This window comes from Chiloscyllium punctatum, chromosome 37, assembly GCF_047496795.1.
Source record: "Chiloscyllium punctatum isolate Juve2018m chromosome 37, sChiPun1.3, whole genome shotgun sequence".
Taxonomy (NCBI): domain Eukaryota; kingdom Metazoa; phylum Chordata; class Chondrichthyes; order Orectolobiformes; family Hemiscylliidae; genus Chiloscyllium; species Chiloscyllium punctatum.
In genome coordinates this window covers 51,616,058-51,635,135 of record NC_092775.1, presented here as the reverse complement: position 1 = coordinate 51,635,135, position 19,078 = coordinate 51,616,058, and positions in this window count along the sequence as shown.

Genomic DNA, 19,078 nt, shown 5'->3' with positions numbered 1-19,078 from the left:
GAGGGAATATCCCCATCTGGCGACTGTTGTGCAGTGTCCATTCACCGTTGTTGTAGCATCTGCTTGGTCTTGCCAATGTCACATGCCTTCAGAGTGCGTAAGGTACTGTGAAGGACTGGACCTTTGATCCATCCGTTTAGTTCGCGGGTGTATTTCTTGGTCAGGTTGGCTGGTACTTGCCTGTAATGTTCCTGTTTGTTCAGTTGTTGGTACACTTCCTAGCAGCAGTGTGTTCTATTCTGAATGACGATGGCTTCTCCTTTGTCCGCTGGTTTGGTGACAATGTTGCAGTTGCTCTTGAGAGCGTGGATGGTGATGTGTTGTGATTGGTGCTGAAGGACGCCCTCATAAGAACAGGATACAATGGTCAACTCATTAATCGCAGTTATGAAGTGCCACAGATACAAGATACGACTGACAGGGTATTCTTTGTGGTCCAGTACTTCTTGGGAGTGGAGAAACTATGCCATGTTCTTCACAGCCTTCAACACATCATCAATGAGGATGAGCACGTCGTCAACACCTTCCCTATGCATCCACCTCTTGCCTACAAACAGCCACCAAACCTTAATCAGATCATTGTTCGCAGAAAACTGCCCAGCCTTCAGGACAACATCAACCCTGTCTTGGCAACCACTGCAAGACATGTCAAGAGTGTCAACATGGACACCACCATTACATGTGGGGACACCACCCACCATGTATGCGGCAGGTACTCATGTGCCTCGGCCAATGTTGTCTATCTCATACACTGCAGGCAAGGATGTCCTGAGGCAGCGTCCTGAGCAGATGCTACGACAACAGATGAATGGACACCGCACAACAATCACCAGACAGAGATGTTTCCTCCCATTTGGGGAACACTTCAGTGGTCCGGGATATTTGACCTCGGAATTTCGGGTGACCATCCTCCATGGTGGATTTCGGGACAGGCAACAATGTAAAGTGGCTGAGCAGAGGTTGATAGCCAAGTTTGGTGCTCATGGGGATCGCCTCAACTGGGACCTTGGGTTTATGTCACACTACAGGTGATTCCACTGCACTACACCCTCTCACACACACATTCTCACACATGCACACATACACACACACTCTTACTCACTCACACAGACCCTCTCTCATATCCATGCTGTCTCTCAGACACACACACATCCACACAATCAACATCATGAACAGACCCTCTATCAAGCATACACACACACACTCTCTCCCACACATACACACATAAGACTAGGGGGTGAATTTGCATTTGCAGGTTTTGTTCAAAAAGCACACAATCTGTAGGCAGTCAGTCCATGTGACATTTTATAAATTTCTACTATGGAAATAGAACAAGTCTGACTGAAAGTTGAGATACAGACTCTCACCTCACACCTTTAATGCATTGTCTGAGCTGAGATGTCACCTATCTTTTATAAAACCTTAAGTTATTTTGAGAATGTGCAATTATCGAAATTCTGGAATTTACGTATTAATCAATTGAAACCTGCAACCTATTATAAGTAATTAAAAACTTAACAGTAATCTAGGTTTATTCAATGCATCACATCAGTTGTGTAACAATGATCTTTTACTATAAATTCTGTGACCTATGATCCTGCCCCACTGGCTACCTGATGAAAGGGTAGCGCTCTGAAAGCTTATACTTCCAGATAAACCTATTGTATTTTAACCTGGTGTTGTGTTAGTTTTGATTTTGTACCCCCCCTCCCCCCACCCCGTCCCCTGCCCCCAGTCCAATACCAGCACCCTCACGTCAGGGAACTTAGATGCAGTGTGGGAAATTGGGGCATGGATTTTGTCTTCTTTTTGGTTCATGCTTTGTCAATTTTTCTCAAAATAGAATAAATTGAAACCCCAGGATCAGGGGCTTAGCACAAAATAGTGACATCATAGGTAAACTGTAAATTCATTGGCTGGTAGAAGCTACTAATTTGATTATCTATTACAGGTTACTTTCAGATTGAAGGTAAACAGGCTACAAACTAAAAGACCAGTACAAAGTTTTTAAAAATCAATTTTAAAAAAATTAAGTAATTAAAATAGAGATGCAGGGCCAGGTGATGTGTTGTACCTGTGGAAGGTTGTGGACCCGATTGGGGCTCAGAGTGACCACAGCTGCAGCAAATGTCAGTTGTTTAAGGACCTTCAGCTCTGAGCTGATGAACACTCTCAGAAAGGGGGAGAGTTACCTGGATGCTGTGTTTCAAGACACAGTCACACCCTTTAAATTCACTACTTTGAATTCAGTGGTCAGGGACAGGATGGTGTAGCTATGAATGAGACAGGTAGAGGGATACAGGAGGTGTGCTGAAGGAGCCTCAGCCCTTGAGCTTGTCTAACAAGTTTGAGGTTCTTACTCCCTGTGTGGATGTAGTGGGGTGAGCAGCAGGCTGGTAAGGGAATGTGGAAGCTGAACACTAAGCTGTTGACCCCGGGAAACATTGAGTAGCTCAAGAGGGATTATGCAGGTTGGAGAACCGTGAAGCCCCTCTTTGAGTCCCCAGTAGACTGGTGGGAAACAGGAAAAGGGAACATCAAGAGGTTCTTCATCCTTAAAGGTGTTCAGGAGGCGGGGAAAACTGTCCCAATTCCAGGAAAGTATGCAGAACCTGCTCCTGTTGCAGACGATGGGGGTCGATGTCATGGAGGACCTCCAGGAGGTGAAGGGCCAGCAAGCCTCTTTGCCTTGGAGGCCTCCAAGTTAATCTTCTGGTGCACGGTCCACTTCATGGAGCAGGATGAGACGTGTTCACGTTTCTTCTTCCAGAAGGTGCACAAAGAGAGCTCTGTGCTCAGCAGCCTGAAGGAAGAAGTTGGCTCGGTAACATCATCTCAGGCTGACATCATGAGGATCAGCAAATCCTTCTATGCCAGTCTGTATGACTCGAAGCTAACCGACAGCGCGGCCTCCCAGTCGTTCCTGTCCTCTATCATGGAGGGCCTAGACACCAGAACACGGGAGAGGCTGGACCAGCCGCTATCTCTAGACGAGCTGACCAAAGCCCTCGAGTCCTTCGAAAAGAATAAAACTCCCGGAAGCGACGGCTTACCGGTCGAGCTCTATTCTGCTCTGTGGGACTTGATTGGCCAGGACCTGCTGGAGGTGTATGTCAGTATGCTTCGGGCAGGTACCATGAGTGAATCCATGAAGAAAGGCATTATCACCCTCATCTACAAGCAGAAGGGGGAGAGGGAGGAAATCAGAAATTGGAGACCAATCTCACTATTGAATGCGGATTACAAAATTTTGTCAAAAGTTATCACCAACCGGGTCAGGTCTATTCTGGGGTCGGTGATTCACCCTGACCAAACCTGTGCTGTACCGGGCAGGAGGATTTCTGAGAGTCTTGCACTCCTCAGGGATACGATCACCTACGTGCAGGACAGGGGGGTGGACACCTGCCTGATCAGCCTGGAGCAGGAGAAAGCCTTTGACAGGATATCACACAGGTATATGAGAGATGTTCTCTCCAAAATGGGCTTTGTGGAGGGAATCTGCAATTGGATCCGACTGCTCTACACCAACATTGTCAGCGCAGTCTCAATCAATTGGTGGGAATCAGCCAGCTTCCCTGTAAGATCTGGAGTCAGGCAGGGCTGCCCTCTCTCTCCTGCCTTGTTTGTGTGCTGCATAGAGCCATTTGCCAAGTCCATCAGGAAGGATGCGAACCTGAGACGGGTGACTTTTCCTGGCAGCAGGGGCCTACAGGTTAAGGCCTCCCTGTACATGGATGGCATTTCTGTTTTCTGCTCAGATCCACTGTCTGTACACAGACTCATGTGTTTATGTGACCAGTTTGAACGGGCCTCGGGAGCCAAGGTAAACCGAGGCAAGAACGAGGCCATGCTTTTCGGGTACTGGGCCGACCAATCCTCGATCCCCTTCACCGTCAGGACCGACCACCTGAAGGTGCTGGGTACTTGGTTAGGAGGGGCTGGAGCATGCGTCAAGTCTTGGGAGGAGCATATCAAGAGAGTGAGACAGAAACTGGGCAGATGGAAGCTACAGTCATTCTCCATCACGGGTAAAAACCTGGTCATCAGGTGTGAGGCACTGTCTGTGTTGTTATATGTGGACAGGTCTGGCCTATTCCCAGAACCTGTGCTGTCACAGTCACCCAGGCCATCTTCCATTTTGTATGCCAATCAAAGATGGACCGGGTCCGAAGTGACTCGATGTATAAAGATCTGGGCTACAGGGGAAAAAAACACACCCAATGCCACCCTCACCCTGATGGCCACCTTTGTATGTGGCTGCATTAAGCTGTACGTGGATCCCCGGTATGCAAACACCAAGTGTCAGTACATACTGAGGTTCTACCTGTCCCCGCTGTTGCGAAGGATGGGCCTGGCCTCACTGCCGCGGAATGCTCCAAGTAGTTGGACCGTTCCGTATCACCTGTCCTTCGTGGAGAAATATATGAAGATAAACACCTTTGACCACAAGTCCATCAGGAAATGGTCAGCACATAGTGTCCTTGAGGCCCTTCGGGAAAAGGAGAGGGCGGATCCTATCGAGCAGTTCCCTGGGCAGACTGTCAAAGTGATTTGGCAGAATGCCTCATCGCCAGAACTTTCCAACAAGCACCAAGACATGGCTTGGCTGGTGGTGAGAAGGGCTCTGCCTGTGAGATCCTTTATGCACTCCCGGACTCTCTGCTGCACAGCACGCTGCCCTCGAAGTGGCTGCGGGGAGGACGAGACTGTTACACACCCCCTTCAGTAATGTGTCTACACAAAGGAAGTCTGGAGAGGAATGCAGTGGTGTTTGTCGAGGTTCGTCCCAAGCAGCGTCGTGATGCAGGACTCCGTGCTCTACGGTCTGTTCCCTGGGACGCACTCTGAGACGAACATCAACTGTACCTGGAGGATCATCAACTCAGTGAAGGATGCTCTCTGGGCAGTCCAAAACCTGTTGATCTTCCAGCTGAAGGAGTTGACCCCGACTGTGTGTTGCAGACTGGGACCTTCCAAGATCCAGGACTACGTGTTGAGGGACGTGCTGAAGATTGGGGCAGCTGCCGCGAAGGCACGGTGGGGAAAGATCACCGTGTAATGTCTGTCTGCCAAAGAAGAACAGGGGGCCCACTCAGTAAGTGGGCTCCGCTGATGCCTCAGTTAAATATATGGATGATAAATGAACAGATGTGTATATACGAATGATTAATTTCGATCTCTGTATGTAAAGAAATGGAATGTATACGTATGTATGGCAAGACCAATTGTACAGATCATCAAAATATTTTATGAGTAAAGTATATTTTTGAAATAAAAAAAAGTGTGGATGTAGTGGGGTGGGCAAACTGACCATAGCACTTTGTTACAGGGAGCCATTCAGGAGGGGGGGAAGAAAGAGAAAGTTGAAATTGGAGATAGCACAGTCGGGGGACACAACTCTCTGTGGCCAGGATTGAGAGTTCCGAAGGCTATGTTTCCTGCCTGATGCCCTGTTTCAGGATAGCTCATCGGGGCTGCAGAGGAACTTAGTTTGGGAGGGGAAAGATCTAGTTGTCGTGGTCCAACGATATCGGTAGAATATGAAGGAGTATGAGCCGCTAGGAGCTAAATTACAAAGCAGAACAAAAATGGAAATAATCTCTGGATTACCACTTGAGCCATGAGCAAATTTGCAAATTGGCACAGAGTTAACAAGATTAAAAAGGTAAACGCGTGGCTCAAAGATTGGTGTGGGGCAGCATGGTGGCACTGCTGCCTCACAGCGCCAGGGACCCAGGTTCGAGTTCCACCTCGGGTACCTGTCTATGTGGAGTTTGCACATTCACCCCGTGTCTGCGTGGGTTTCCTCCAGGTGCTCTGGTTTCCTCCCACAATCCAAAGGTCAGATGAATTGGCTGTGCTAAATTGTAGTGTAGGTGCGTTAGTAAGGGGTAAATATAGGGTTGGGGAACGAGTCTGGGTGGATTACTCTTCAGAGGGTCAGTATGGACTTGTTGGGCCGAAGGGCCTGTTTCCATACTGTTCGGGAATCTAATCTAAAAACTGATTTGAATTTGTGGGACATTGGCACCAGTAGTGGGGAAGGAGGACCAGAATCTTGATAGGGCTGTGGACAGGGACGTAAACTTCAATCCAACCTGTGACTGAGGTACTTTGGATCTGGTCATGTGTAATGTGACAAGTTTAATAAATGGTCTCAAAGTAAAGGATACACCAGGGAATAGTGATAGAACTTAGCATTCAATTTGAGACTGAGAAATTTAGGTCAGAAACAACTTTGTCACACTTGAATAAGAATTATATAGGAATGAGGCAGAGTTGGCCAGAATGGAGTGAAAAAAAAATTGACAAAACCAAAAGAATGTTGAGGAACAATAACTTAGGTTTTAAGAAAACTTTTATGGCTCACAGCAAAGACACATCCAGTGAGGAATAAAGATTCCCACTATGGTCAATAAAGGAAGTTGGGATTTTGTATAATCCTGAAATAAAAAAAAAACTATTTGGTAAAGATGAGTAACAAATCAAAGGACTGGAAAGTTTTGAAAGACGACAAAAGATGATCCATGAAGAGTATTTATTCATGGTTTAGGGGGTGTGATGGGAGATATCTTTGACCCAGGATCTCTGTGTTGGGGATATCTATGACCCAAGATAGAGGCACTACCATTGCATTCATGAGGGCCCGAGAGTTTGAACTCATATTTTATTTGTCAAGTGTTAGTGGTGGATGTGGGTATCTGTAATTGATTGATCAGTAAATGGGATAATTGGGGATTGTTGAATAGACTGGAACTGTAATTTTGTTGCTTTCAGGGATGTCAAAAGGAAGGCCCTGTATAGACTGCTGCTGCACACCGTCCACCTCTTCTCCCTCATCCACCGTCCGGACACACCTTGGCGTGCCCATTTGCCACCGGGCGGTGGGGACCCCCAGTGGAGGGCTCTCTACGCGGGAGTCCTCCCCCTTTCTCTCGGGGATCTGGGGTGGAGGGTGCTGCACGCAGCAGTCCCCTGCAACCGCAGGTTGCGGTGGTTCACGGACTCCCAGCCCAACTGCTTGTTCTGTGGCGCTGTGGAGTCCGTGGACCATGTATATATTGGTTGTGGGCGTTTGCACTCCCTTTTTGATTTTCTTAAGAACCTTCTCCTCTGTTTCTGGCTGCACTTCAGTCCCACGCTCCTGATCTTCGGGCACCCGGTACGGAGGAGGGAGGGCAGGTCCGAGGACCTCCTCGTGGGTCTGCTCCTGGGCCTGGCCAAACTGGCCATCAACAGGTCCAGGCAGCGGGCCGTGGAGGGGGTCGTTAGGGCCGACTGCCTGCCCCTCTTCCGGGGTTACGTTAGAGCCCGGGTGTCCTTGGAGAAGGAGCACGCGGTGTCCACCGACACCCTGGAGTCGTTCAGGGAGAGGTGGGCGCCGCAGGGAGTGGAGTGCATCATTTCTCCCTCCAACTCTATTTTGATTTAGTCCCTACCCTCCCCTTCACTGTTTTGATCACACAGCATTGCCCTGTGGTTTGAAGGGCAGTGCTTGTCACTGGCCACGCGGGTGTTTTTCATATCTTCCTGGTGGTGGAAATTGAATAAAGATTCGTACACTTTGTGTCTTTCACTGTGTCTCACACCTGCACACACACACCATGGGTGCTGGGGAAAAAATAAGCACTACCGCACTTAGGCGGTAGTGTGGGGGTTAATTTAAAAAAAAAAAAAAAAAAAAAAATAGGAGGGTCTGGCCCGGGTGTCCTTGGAGAAGGAGCACGCGGGTGTCCACTGACACCCTGGAGTTGTGACTGGCCACTTGAGTGTTTCCTTCCCTTCTGGAGAGATTGGACCATCTTGTAAAAAAAAAAAAAAAAAAAAAAAAAAAAAAAAAAATAGACTGGAACTGTAATTTTGTTGCTTTCAGGGATGTCAAAAGGAAGGCCCTGTATAGACTGCTGCTGCACACCGTCCACCTCTTCTCCCTCATCCACCGTCCGGACACACCTTGGCGTGCCCATTTGCCACCGGGCGGTGGGGACCCCCAGTGGAGGGCTCTCTACGCGGGAGTCCTCCCCCTTTCTCTCGGGGATCTGGGGTGGAGGGTGCTGCACGCAGCAGTCCCCTGCAACCGCAGGTTGCGGTGGTTCACGGACTCCCAGCCCAACTGCTTGTTCTGTGGCGCTGTGGAGTCCGTGGACCATGTATATATTGGTTGTGGGCGTTTGCACTCCCTTTTTGATTTTCTTAAGAACCTTCTCCTCTGTTTTTGGCTGCACTTCAGTCCCTCGCTCCTGATCTTCGGGCACCCGGTACGGAGGAGGGAGGGCAGGTCTGAAGACCTCCTCGTGGGTCTGCTCCTGGGCCTGGCCAAACTGGCCATCAACAGGTCCAGGCAGCGGGCCGGGCCGTGGAGGGGGTCGTTAGGGCCGACTGCCTGCCCCTCTTCCGGGGTTACGTTAGAGCCCGGGTGTCCTTGGAGAAGGAGCACGCGGTGTCCACCAACACCCTGGAGTCGTTCAGGGAGAGGTGGGGGCCACAGGGAGTGGAGTATATTATTTCCCCGTCCAACTCTATTTTGATTTAGTCCTTACCCTCCCCTTCACTGTTTTGATCACACAGCATTGCCCTTTGATGAGAAGGGCAGTGCTTGTCACTGGCCACTCGGGTGTTTTTCCTATCTTCCTGGTGGTGGAAATTGAATAAAGATTTGTGCACTTTGTGTCTTTCACTGTGTCTCACACCTGCACACACACACCATGGGTGCTGGGGAAAAAATAAGCACTACCGCAGTTAGGCGGTAGTGTGGGGGGTTTTAAAAAAAGAAAAAAAAGAAAGAAAAAAAAAATAAAAAGCTTAAAAAAAAATAGACTGGAACTGAAGACTGAGTATGAGTTTTAAGGTAGTACATACACAAGAGTGTAGGTGAAATTGGCATTGCCACTGTCCTTGCCAGAGCTGGTTTGATGATTAAATTGTTTCTTGTGTTGGGTCCAGGAACACAGTGCCACACCTCTGCTTTACTGTCTTCCATCACATCCAAAAAGGCCGTCTTATTGGCCATAGGCTGCATACTTTTCATGGTGCTAAGGAATCATGTATCCCATGTAGATCCAGCCATACATGCAGAGAGGCAACACAGCGTAGTCTGCAGCAACCAAAACACACCACCACAGTCGACAACTGTCCAGGATGCAGTTGCCTCCAAGGACCAGTACACACTTCTCATTGAAGAAGTGGTCATTCTACAGCAAAAAGTAACTAAGAAAAGTGATTCTGGAAGAAAAAGGTGTTTTTATGACCCATTTGGGAAAGTGCACTGATTCTTGAGCCTGATTACTTTTTGGCATCACAACATTTAACAAATTAATCAAAATGTGCAAAGTCCCTGATTTACCTACCTAATGGAATCAGGTTAATAGAATGCATTGAACAATGCTCCTATACTTAACAAGAACTATGGTTTATTAAAACTAATTCTAATCATGAGTAAACAGCCATGAGCTATGAACATATAACTGAACCAGCTGAAACTCTCAGCCCCTTTTAAAACTGATGCACACACATAGACAGGCATCGAGTCATAGAGATGTACAGCACGGAAACAGACCATTCAGCTGCCCAAGAACCAGAGAGGTGTCATCTGGCTGATGACCTCGAGCATTCATGACTGTCTCCCTCCCCCTTTCATATTTGTCCCCTTACCTGCTGTGCCTGAAGTTAGATTCCTGACCTTTTCCATTCTCTCGGTCCTATTACTTGTTCTGGAAACTTCAGTAACCTCTGCTGTGCCCTTCCTCTCTACTTCTTTTAACTTTTTCTGTAATTGAGTAGCTGAACACCCTACACCCTGTTTCTCACTCTCAAATTGAATGCTAAATTCTGTCATGTTTATGGTCACTATTCCCCAGTGTATCTTTTATTCTGAGACCATTTATTAAATCTGTCACATTACACATGACCGATTCCAAAATATCTCGATCACAGGTTAGATTCACAACATTTTGTTTGGGGAAGCAGCCCTGAATGCACTCTATAGTACAAAGCTACCCACCAAACTTCACCTCTTGTCTGTCATAGTCATAGAGTCACATAGCACGGAAACAGACCCATCAGTCTAACCAGTTCATATAAATCTGAAAATTTACTTCCTAGCTTTGAATTCCTCATAACAATTGCCATGTAATTATTGTGAGGTCACACCCATTAAGCTCTCCTTGTATCTTGTTCCAAATAACATATGCATCTAAGCAAAGAGCCACTAATTTTGCTTTTTATAATCATTTTTGTCCCTTTTGTTCTAAGTGCTGTATTTTCAATGCTTGTACACTCTGTCTCCTCCCGTCCCACTTTGGCCACCATTATCAAAGTAGTTGACCTGCAAGTTGTCAAAGCCTTTTGCTTTGTGAGCTACGTATCTTGTCTCCAGAACAATCCTCTGGAATTTTGTTTAGAGTCCTCTCTACAGTCCCAAATCATTAATTGGCCAGGGCACTGATCCTAGTATGGTTCACATGCTGTCTATGTGATTGGAACATCTCTCTTTCCTGAAGAATGGCTTATGCCCGAAATGTCGATTCTCCTGCTCCTCAGATGTTGCCTGGCTTGCTGTGTTTTTCCAGCGCCACATTTTTCAACATCTCTCTTTTACTCAAGTACTCATACCAGAGTCTCATGAACATCCTCCCACACCAATCTTTGAGCCACACATTGTTGGAACGGTCTTTTTTTTGCCTGCTGAATCTCTATTTGTACACACCCTTGGTCCAGTCTGTACCACCTCCTTGACTGCTTGAACCAGCAAGCTGTATAAACAGGATGCTACGAGTGTCAGGTTGCTCGGTTTCCAAACATGCAGTAATCCTTCAGCAATACTTGGGTTTCAAAACAATCTTTTTCTCGTTTCAGCCCATGATTATAACACAGCAAAAAAAGGCCTTTGTATCAAACAGTTACATTTGCTACTCAGTGATTATAAAACTGGCTGAGCTCAGGGAGTGATTATAAAACTGGCTGAGCTGAGGGACTGATTATAAAACTCACTGAGCACATGGAGTGAGTATAAAGCTCACTGAGAACACAGAGTTCGGGGAGTGAGTATAAAATCTACTGAGCTTGAGGAGTGAGTACAAAACTCACTGAGCACCCTGAAGAATTGAAGTGGGTGTGTGTGGGTTTGAGGCGACTGTGGGGAGGGCTGGGGTGGATGGAGGGTAAAGGAAGCCACTATTCGTGGAGCACAGAGGAACTGTTGTGCTGAAGACAGAGCTGTGCCGAAGAGCTGAAGGCTTGGCTGAGGCCTAGTGTGTCCTGCACTACACCCCATAATCACCAATGCTACATATCTCTCTTTGCTCCTATCGACTGTAGCACCATAGAAACCCATTCTAGATGGAACCAATACCAAAGACTGTACCTCCACCTCTGAGGAGGAAGCATTCAGCCAGTGAGGTTTATACCCACTCCCTTCAGCTGCTCAGATTTGAGATCCACACTCTTCAGCAGTTCACAGATCCAGACACACACTCTCCAGCAGCTCCCACAGCTCACTATACCCACAGCAACACCCTTTCCTGACCTTCCACCAATGCTGTGTGACGTCTGCCTCCCTGTCTGGAATTGCCTTTTATATCCCTCAGTTACTCAATCCAATGAAGCTGAAATCCAGACCTTGGCTTCCCATTTTCACCCGGAAATTGTCCTTGATAAGCCCCTGACCTTTAGTGTCCAAATGGATCATGGCCAATCCCCTTGGACTGACTGGGAAGGACAGGTGAACAACCTAGCTGAACAGCCCCCAACCTTCTGGACAAGTGTCTCCAGAGCAGCCATTGGCCTCCTGGTGATCCCTGGAATGTGTTGCAGTGGCTGGTATGACTGATCAGGCTCAATCCTCAAACTGCAAGGATATAGATCTGAAGACTCTGCTTGGAGCAAGTTCCTGACTGTCTGTGGTCAACACTCTGAACTCGAATTGGACAAGTCGTTTGACTAACAGTGCAGGCTCCTTCTGGCTGATATCTTCCCCTTAGCACTATTAAAGCTCAGTAACACCATAACCCCCTTGATTTTCATCTATGGCCCTTCACTTGAAACCATGCTCAGTGTATTTATCATGCAAGCAGCTGACACTGATGTCACCCAGTGCCCTTCATCAACATGTCTGCCCTTATTCAGTGCTTTGACAAGCTGCCTGCCTCCCTCTCTGCTCTTAAATGATGAAGGTTAGGACTGAAAACTCAAAACACTGGAAAACAACATAAGCCACAGTCAGGGCAGCTTATGAGTAAATCCAAAGTGAGTGATTGCTGAGAAACTAGGCTCAGTGCCAGTGATACATCTTAAGTAAAAGCGTGCGTTATATGTGCCCGTGCACAAATATAACCTGTCAGGAGCATGCAGGTATTACTGTGCTCCAGCTGGAGGCCCTGGAGAGTTAACATGGGTTGTGTGTAGGTCTGAGGCTACTATGGGGAGGGCTGGGGTGGATGGAGGGTAAAGGAGGCCACTATTCATGAAGCACACAGGAACCATTGTGCTGAAAGCAGAGTTGTGTCAAAGAGCTGAAGGCTTGGCTGAGGCCCAGTGTGAACGGGGCGTGGATCAGGGCTTCAGAGATCTGAGATCCCAGAAGCGAGCCCAATGCCGCAATGGAGGTCCCCCCCCCACCCCCCCATCCCCACCATCTCCCCATCTTCACAGTGACTGTGAAGTTTAGCTTTTAACTTTGTCCCTTATTTCTTTCTACCTTGTTCTTCGGTTTTTGTCAGAAGGCACACAACACCAGGTTATAATCCAACAGGTTTAAGTCATAAACTTTCGGGGAATTAAACCTTTTGTCAAGTGAAGTGAGCAGAAGACACATAGGCACAGAATATATAATCAGAGAGATCAAAAGATCTCTCAGACAGGCCAAATACAAAGTCTTTGCAGGTGATCAAGACTGTTAGATGGTGTGAGTAAAGTATTACCAGCTGAATAACAAGTGAAAAGATGACATATAATCCAATTAATTAAGGCAGAGAGATAATTACAAAAAAAAATAAAGTGGTGCTGGAGACAAACTAAATGACTAGAATAATATAATAGAGTTGCATGTTGAGGATCAAACCAAAGTAATAAATAATCCAAAACTGTACAAACTAATTAAGGTAGAGAGATCATAACGAGTTATCAAGGTGATAGTGTCAAAACAGAATAATAAGGAAGAATTTACAGATTCAGAACAATCTGATGGGGTTACATGTAGTGTGACATGAATCCATGATCACAGTTGAGGCTGTCTTCATGGGCAAGGAATTTGGCGATCAGTTTTTGCTTGGCGATTTTGTGTTGTTGTGTATCACAACGTCCGCCATGGAGGATGCTAGCCCAAAGATCGGACGCTGAAAGTCCTTGTCCGCTGAAGATTTCCTTGACTGGAAGGGAACACTCCTGCCTGGCGATTGTTGCACTTTATCTATTCAAATATTATCAATAATATGACAGGAGAACTGGGAGCCTGATAGAAATAAGAAAAACTTACTGTAATAATGCACAGAAAAAGGGTATTCAATGCTCATTAGCAAGAGTCAGAACTAGGAAATCCAAAGGGGAAAATTGGAATCTTTTCCCTGGACATTGAGAATCTGATTTTTCTACTTTCCCCAACTGTCTCATTATCGCCCTCACCAGCACTTGAGAACTGAAAATTCCACACATAGTCTTCGTTTCATATTTCAGTTCTGGAGTATTTCTCTCCAAGCATAATATAATTAGTGTTTATTTTTCCTTCGGCTGTTTTGTACATTGGTAGCCTCAACATTGCCTGAGCACCAAGGTAACCAAATTACAAAATATAAAACTTATGTCTCTGAAGTCAGGTTTCACAGTGGGACCTGACTTGTTCTGCTTTATCATTAGCTGAGATCAGAACACACATGAGGTTACATTAGACATTGCTCAAGAGGCTATGGGATGACTGGATGTACAGTCTCACTCCTTTGAGGTCCTCCACAAGCAACATTCCTACTAAACTGTGCACTAAAGCTTCACACCTTGCTGATGAACATGCTCTGCTTCCGGAAGTTTCTGTCATGCACAGATCTTGAAGTTTGCAATGCAGCAGAAAATTGACAAGAAGCATTGTCTTTAATCCTTTCAGACCCTTACACCCATCCAAAAGCATCCTGTCATCAGAAATTACAACAGTCAAGAGACACTGCATTCATTGCAAAGCACTTTGGAATGCCCAATACTCATGAAAAAGACTCTAAAATGGAACATTTTCATTCCCAGTACAAGATTTTTTAAGACCATATTGCCATAAGAAATAGAAACAGGAGTAGGCCATTCACCCCTTCAAGCCTGCTTCACCATTCAATAGGATCATGGCTGATCTGATATTCCTCAGATCCACTTTCTTGCATTTTCCCCACAACCTTAGATTTTCCTACTGATCAAGAATCTGTCGCAGCCTTAAACATACGTAAGGACTCTGCTCCCACAGCTCTCTGTGGCAAGGAGTTCCAAAGACTAACAAATCTCTGAGAGATAAAATTCCTCCTCATCTCAGTCTTAAATTGGTCTTAATCCCTCTGGTCCTAGACTCTCACCTGAGGGGAAACACCCTCTCAGCAATTACCCTTAAGAATCCTATATGTTTCAATGAGATCACCTTTTGTTCTCTTACTCTCTAGTGAGTGGAGTTTAAACAAGAGTATAAAAAAAATGATTACACTGGGTGTTTTAAATTCCCCAAACTTTTGCTCCTGAAGTAAAATTTCATACAGGTTTGTATTGATAAAACTGGTACAAACTAGTGAGAAGCTATTTCCCAGATTCAAGACATCCTCATTCCCTCCACGTGATATTCCACACAAATTTGTATGGCAGTTCAATGAATCTGCTATGGAAGGAGTATTAAAAGGAATAATATCTCTCCCAACTGCATTCCTACCCTCAACTCTTTTCCCCTCATCTGTTGTCTACTGATTAAACTTATGAATTTATGTACTTAAACTTACGTGCTGACATGTTTTACATGTTTTGGAGTGAGGTTCACTGACTAAGTTGACCATAGCTTTAAGGCCAGTCCTAACTCAATAGCAACTTTACACTGATGTTAATCTCCCTGTTTAATGGACCAAGTCATTGCAAACTAAAGACTTGACTGGACTGGAGGGTTTGAGTTATAGGGAGAGGCTGAATAGGCTGGGGCTTTTCTCACTGGAACGTTGGATGCTGACGGGTGACCTCGTAGAGGTATAAAATCATGAAGGGCATAAAGAGGGTGAATTGACAAGGTCTATTTCCTAGAGTGGGTGAGTCCAAAGCTAGAGGGCATGAGTTTAAGGTGACCCGAAATGTTAACTCTGATTTTTCTCCACAGGTGATGCCAGACCTGCTGAGCTTTCCCAGCAATCTCTGTTTTGTCCAGCGATTTAGCTATCCATCCAGATACTTCCTCAAGACTCCTGCACTAACATTCAACTGTTTACAAAGTGATCCCAAAAATTTCTATTCCTACTGCACTACCTAGGTGCCTGCTTCATGTGTTGGCCTCTGTTTCTGTGTGTGTGAAGATTTCTCTACAGTTTAATATAATAACCTTGTATCTTCATCTCAACACTTAAGTGAAAGTGAGATTCTTGATTTACCCACGTGGTCAACAATGCCCTTCAGCACATCTCCTCCACTTCTCACACCTCTGCCCTCGAACCCCACCCCCACCAAGCACAACAAGGATAGAACCCCCCCCCCCTCCCCCGGTCCTCACCTTCCACACCACTAATCTCTGTATACAGCATATTATCCTTTGCCATATCCACCACCTACAATCAGACCCCACCACCAGAGATATATTTCCCTCCCCACCCCTATGTGCCTTCCTCAGAGACCATTCCCTCCATAACTCCCTTATTGGGTCCATATCCCCACCTACCCACCTTCCACTTCCAGCACCTTCCCTTGCCGCCACAAGAGGTGCAAAACCTGCACCCATACCTCCCTGCTCACCTCCACCCAAAGCCCCAAAGGATCTTTCCACATCCAATAAAGATTTTCCTGCACATCCAAACACCTCATCTACTGTGTCTGTTGCTCTCGATGTGGTCTCTCTACATTGGGGAGACGGACACTAATTTGCGGAACGTTTCAGAGAACATCTCTGGGACACAAGCACCAAACAACCCCACCGCCCTGTGGCCGACCACTTCAACTCTCCTTCCCACTCCACCAAGGACAGGCAAGACCTAGGCTTTGTCCACCGCCAAATCCAAGCCACCCGATGCCTGGAGGAAGAATGCCTCATCGTCCGACTTGGGACCCTCCAACCACACGGCATCAACATCAACATCAACTTCACCAGTTTCCTCACCCCACCTCATCCCAGTTTCAACCTTCCAACTTGTCACTCCCTCTAACTATCCTACCTATCCATCTTACTTCCCGCTTATTCGCTCCAACCTCCCCTCTGGCATCTCACCATTACCCCCTACCTGCTTCTACCATTGCCTTCCCAGCTACATTTCTGCCACCCCACCACACCCCACCCTCCTATTTATCTCTTAGCCTCCCTCCCCACTGACCCCAACCCCTGAACCACAAACTAGCACACTAGAACATGGAGACCATTGATTGCAATTGGTTTTAAACCCTCCTTTCTTGCGTATTCCCAGGAGGGTAAAATGAGTCTTCCACCCAGATCTGCCGATGTTTCAACTCATCATGTGCACAGTCTGAGCCACAACCCATAGGATGTTATAGGTCAATTCTTTCACTGGTGTATCTCCCTCTGAACTGTTGCTGTCTGAAGTTCCCTTGATATTTTCCAGGTGCAACATTCCATGGTTCCTCTTAGGACTCACACAGCGATTTCAGAAAACCACAGAGTTTAAAATCTCAAACAGCGTTTGGTTGGTATATCTTCCTTTTAAAAATCACATATTGTACTTAAAAGGTCAAAAGTTTTTAAAGTAATTAGAGGTTACGATCCATTGTCATTATAGACTAAAACTGCACAAGTATTCAAACTGGGAACAGTCCAAGGAAAATTACAGGTTTATTATGATTTCTCTATAATAATCCAGGTTGATTTGCCAGTGCTGAAAAGGAAATGCTGCTCTGTTGGCAGTGTCACCTTTCAGAGAAGGCATTAAATGAGGCTGAACCCCCTCCCCTCCTCAGCTGAGTGTAAAAGATTGTTATTTCAAAGATAGGAAGTGGAGTTCTCTTGGCCTGGCCAACATTCATCCCTCAAGTAATTTGAGATTTTGATCCATTGTGATGTAACTAGGCATTAATGAATAAAAAACTTTACAACAACAAACAGCATTATCTTAAATGCAGAGATATCCTGATCACTCTATGGCAGTATTTCAAACCCAAACAGGTTTTACAATTGATTGATTCATCTTAGAATAGTGTAACAGAGTCAAAGCTCTTTAAATCCGTCATGTCTTTACCTGCTCTCTTTAAGGGCTCCAAGTTGTTCCACTTGTATGCTCTTTCCTCAAAATTAGTATTTCTTTTTTCAGTATTTATTGACTTGTCTTGTGCTAAATGCTATCATCACCCTTTCAGAAAGTGTGCTCCAGCCCATAATATCTTGCTGAGTAAAGAAATTCCGCTAGTTGGCCCCACTTCCTTTGCCAACTATCTGAATTTTGTGTCCTGTAGTTCATGGCCCAACAGTATCTCATCCTTCTTGGTAGCTGCTCAGCTGAGTAACTGTAACATGTTCTGGAATAGCATAGCTAGTGGATGAGAGTGTGCTTCCAAAATATTACAGCCTGCTATGTACATGTATGAGCACAGGAGACGGGGGATAGGTCATGGGGGATAACCTGACATGTCAATGATATAAATAATTATTGATGATAATGGTCTAATAATCAATAACTTGTTAACTAAGGAAGCACTCTGGGCTTCTTTGATATTCGGCTCTGAAAGTGTTCTTGAGTAGTCTGCTGTATTTTCTGATGTTCGACTGATACCATGGCTTGTGTCCAGTGTTGGCCTATAATATGTTGGCATATCTACTATTGCTGAACCAGTACAGAAAATCTGCAACAATCAAGCAGAGTGATTGTATTTGCACTTCAAAAATATTGATCCTGTATATGATATTATCGGACCGTTTTACATTTGTAGGTTTTGTCATGGCTTCTTATGTCTGAGGGCACATATCTTTCAGAATTCACAGGGATAATATTGTGATTCTTTCCTCTGTGCCAATCTTAGCTAGTACTGAGGACAGATCATTTGAAATTTTGCAATGGTGTAATTTTATTGATGTATTGCACAAGAATAACAGGGTGCTATGACTCCTTGTCTTTGTTGTGCACATTGCCAGATTCAGGTTTAACCAGACATTACTGGAGCAAAGGACGGCCATTCAGCCCATCAAGTCTGCTTTGCCATTCAATGAGATTATGACTGATCTGACCATCATCAACTCCACTCTCCTGCTTTTTGCCCATAACCCTTTATTCTGTTACTAATTAAAAATCTGTTTGTCTTAGCCTTAAATATACTTAATGACCCAGCCTCAACAGCCTTTTTTGGCAAAGAATTCCACAGATTCATTACCCTCTGAGAGAAGAAATTCCTCTTCATTTCTGTCTTAAATAAGTAATCTTGTATTCTGAGATGGTGCCCTCTGGTCTTAGACTTACCCACAAGGAGAAACAACCTCTATCAAGTCCCCTAAGAATGTGAGTATCCACCACTGACCACACTATTTGCCAGTAGCAGATCAATGAAGCAAAATTATTCATTTCACCTTGTCTGTCATAGCAGATAATTGCAATGTAGATTGATTGACTTGAATATCTAGGATAGTTTCAGGGTTAAATGCCCTACCCGTAAACCTCTGCTCAGCTTGTCAACCAGTAAGCAGAGAGAAACGTTGATGAGGGACAGAACTGACTTGCAATGTCTTGTGAAAATCTATCAGGCTTGACTGTGATTATTGTTTGTTATTTGGGTCACAATTGAACAAAAAGTTTGAAGTACTTGGCTCTGTAGAATCGTACAGCATTGGGCGGAGGGGGAATTAGTTTAACATATTCAAACATGGAACAATAGCTCCCCTTACAGGTATAAGACAGTGATGCAGAAGAATCAGAGTGGATTCAATGAGAAGGCTCTT